General features: G+C 41.9%; 1 pseudogene; it reads right to left on the minus strand.

Annotated features, from left to right (window-relative positions):
* Nucleotides 1–2,657: 2,657 nt before the first annotated feature.
* Nucleotides 2,658–3,549, minus strand: LOC105509235 (annotated as a pseudogene).
* Between the last annotated feature and the right edge of the window lie 419 nt (nucleotides 3,550–3,968).

Here is a 3,968-nt window from a genome sequence, read left to right on the forward strand (position 1 = left end):
AATACATTTCCCTGAATTGGGTTTACCCACCCAAAACCACAGGCTTGTCCCTAAGAGGCCACAGCATCAGAAAGGCAGAGGACAGGAGGAAAACTTGTGCTCACATGCATGAGGGCCAAAGGGGAAAGAACTTGGGAGGGGCTGATGGGTCCAACTTCAGGCTCTTTTTTCAATCTCATCAATTTTATCAGATCCTCCCTTCCCCCAGGGAGGAAGAGGAAGGAGTAAGCCAGGTAAGTGTGGCAGCCTTTAGGGAAGAAGAAGACCATAACCCCTGGTCCCAGAGGCAGCAGTTGCTGAGTCTTATGCAGAGTCCCCAGGTGGTCTTTACAGCTACTGGTGTTCCAAACTCCAGCCTGGTTCCCCCTGTCAGGCCTCTCCTTCTGCACATGCATAGGGTAGGGGAGGAAGGCCCTGTTCCATCTGCACAGACACTCTGTGGGAATCCAATAGTTGAGTATAATTCAGTTACTGGATCCAAACAGAACATTGTGCTTAATTCCTACCTTCCCAGTAGCAGTAGTGATCAAAGTCTGTGACTGAGCTCTCCCTAGAAAGATAGAGGATACTAGAGTTAGTCTTGTTACAGGAGTCCCTTAGTCCCCTTGATGAGAAAAGTGTGGAATCATAGTACACAGACCTGGATTGGAACCATTGGACCACTGCCAGCTTTGAGATGCTGTGTAAGATGTCACTCTCCAATCTTCTGTTCCATCATCAATACAAAGGGGACAATAGTAATAGTATCACAAGATGCTGTGGGGATTATGGATAGTGTAGGGACAGCACATATGAGGCACTGAACAAATAGTAGGGTCTTTTTTGTTTTTGCTTTTCCTAAGTATCCCGTTTATTTTTTAGTCATGGGTTACTTACTAAAAGTCTGTGTAACATGAGCTTCTCTCCTCGCCCATATTCCCCACATCAGATCAGAAAACATCAAGTGGGTAGTATTTTTGACCAATTAACATACAAAAGAAAGTGCCTTTATATCATGTATCTTGGCTCTAAAGGTAGTCCATAGTTCAGCCTCTTCTATTCTGCTTTTGTCACCTGTTACATAAAATGATCTATAAAATCCTTATAAATAAGACATGAGTTTTGCCCGTAATGCAGTAGGATGAAAAAATGCCAGTGCTGCCTGCTGTGAAACAATAGAAACTTTATAGGGGAATCCAAGGTTTGTGTGCACAAAAATTATAAATGCCATTTTCTGCTGTGCTGGAAAAACTGAAGTAAAAACACAAATGAACTAGGCCTTTCAAGGATGAGGTATCACAACATTGGCAGCTGCTTAATATATTCATCTTAAGAAGACTGGATGCTAAAAATGCAATCACTGCAATTAATAAAGTTGAGAGAAAACACAAAGATTAGCTAATATGAGTAAAAGATTATTTAGGGTAAAATAAATGTGTGACATTCTCTATGTTTTCAGTCACCTGGAAAGGCAGACTATGGGATATCCGGAAATAAGAGTTTCCTTGTTTTCAGTAACATTGCGGTAACACTTCAGAGTTCAGAAGGTAACTGAGGCTATAAGTAGTAATTAAAAGGACAAAATAGAAGAAAGTAGGGGTTCCATTCTCCAGCTGTTGCAGTTTTCCTGAAATCTTAATGTTTTTGAGCCTCTCCTATTTAAGGACAAAACAATTTAGCACACAACAAAAACTTCAAAAAGGGTGTCAGCTGGACCACAAAGCACTGATGAAAAGGCAGGGAGGGTATACTTCCCAAACTTTCATTGGGATGTAAAAGCCATTTTGAAAAGCAATCTCCACTCTCTGTCAAGTTATTTGACTCCTCAATGCAACATGTATCTCAATGAAATAGAATTTGAGTAGCGTTATGTTGGTATGCATAACGATTATGACTTCAAGAAAAATATATCTAGTACATTCTAGGGGTTTTGTGGAGGACCCTGTAAAACAAAGAGCTTGAAGAAAACAATAATAAAATGCAAAAAATTTTTAAAAACAGTGTTTTTTCCCTCCAAATTCCTGGTTTAATAAGGATCTATTTATTTTGAGGAAAAAAAGATCCCAAACATCAGGCTGTTCACAAAAATAACCCACAGTATCAACTTTAGAAAACAAATCTTAAGACTATAGCACCAATTATTTTTCTAGACGATCCATTTGACATGCCAACTCTCATTCACAAAAATACATTGTTACATTTGTGTTGAACTGCCCCACACAGCACATTAATGTGGGGGTGTAACACACATACTTCTAATCAAAGCTTCTTTCAGGAGCTACTCAACTAAATAAGATTGTCTTTGCAGTTAGGGAAGCAACTATTGAATTTATTATGTATGAATGAAAAGAACTGTCCTCCCTACATAACAAGAGATTATTTTGGAGACAATTGATAAAAACCATACATCCTTTTTATTAAGTCATAAAGAGGTATCAAAATTAAAAGCAAAAATTACAAGGTAAGACTTAACAAAACTACTAGGAGTGCCAAAGGAAGTGAAAACAGGACTAGGCACAGGGCAACATGAATTAATAAACATGGGAAGGACAAGGATGGGGAGGACAGTGAGCATGTGCTGAAGATACTAGGGGAGAGGATCTGGTGAAAAATTTGATCTTAGACAAGCGTCTAGGTGAAGAAAGAATGGGATAAGATTTCTAAACCCCACCATGTGCTTAAGAGTCATCCATGCCATTGGTGCTGTCTCTGTTGTCCTCTCCTTCCTCAGCCTCGTTTTCATCATCCTTGATCAACTCCAGCTGGTCATCCCCATTCTCATTATCATCATCACTCAGTACGTCCTCCTCCTTAGCAGAGTCATCTGCACCCCCCTCAAACTCCAGCTTCACGTTAGTCTCATCTCTCTTCATGGAGCTGCTGCTCTGTTCCTCTTCTGACTCATCATTCCTCATCTCTACTGCTTGTTTGCTCTGCTCCTTTTCCATTTTTTCCAGGTTTTCCAGGAGAGAATCCACGTTTTGCTTTATCTGGGTCAACTCCTTCATAATGGCCTGAAGGTCATCTCCTTTCAACTTTCCAGACTTGGAAGATCCCCGCTCTCCACTCTTAGAACTGAAGCCACTTTTGCCCCTTTGTGAGTTGTTTCCTGATACACGCTGACGTTTCCAGGGCACTACAGCCCGAGCAATAGGAGGAGCAGGAGGCACACGTGCTGAGTAACTGTACATCGTATCATCATCATCACCTTGATAGTCAGTCCAACTGAAAAGAGGAGCTATACATCTCCGCTGCAGATTGTTTCACACCTGCTTTTCCTCAGTTCACTTTTGGCTCCGCAGCCAGGTTAATAGCTAAAACCTGACCAGCAATCATTCTGCCATCCTCTCCTGCTCCAGCAGCCTGGGCATTTCTCCCATTAAAATTTTGAACGAAGGCAAAGTCCTTACGAACAGCACAGCCCACAATTTTGCCATACTTCAAAAAGACTGCCTCCATGTCAGATTTCTTGACCACACGAGTGTTGAGATTGCCAGTGAACACACAGGAGTTCATGGAGTGAGGATCTGTCTTGTTGGTAACGTTGCTGGCCATTGCATTTGATGATAAGGTTTCTCACAAAGCTGAAAACAGGAGGGGGAGGGAGAAGAGATTTGATTCTGAGTCTCCTACTCCCAGGTTCTACATGGAGAAGCCAACTGCTGCTCGAGGTCGGCAACATGGCCACAACCACTCAGTTTTTGTCTCTTCACAAAAAAATCAATAGTAGGTTTTTTTCCTCACCTGTGTAACATCTTGTCACTCCAGATAAACACCACCACCCCTGAGCCAGACTTGACCCAAGTTATCTGGCCACATCTCCATGGCTTCCAAGTAGATGACAGCATCCTGGCTGGGCTATCAGGTCCCAGAATGCAACGATATTATGGAAATATTTCCTGTGACCCCATAAGTCTAGAGGATTGAGGCTGCTTCTCTCCTCTTTCTCCTTCCAAACTGGCTCTGGAACAGGGATAGGCTGTAATATA

The sequence above is a fragment of the Colobus angolensis genome, unplaced genomic scaffold (genome assembly GCF_000951035.1).
Source record: "Colobus angolensis palliatus isolate OR3802 unplaced genomic scaffold, Cang.pa_1.0 Scaffold172, whole genome shotgun sequence".
Lineage (NCBI taxonomy): Eukaryota > Metazoa > Chordata > Mammalia > Primates > Cercopithecidae > Colobus > Colobus angolensis.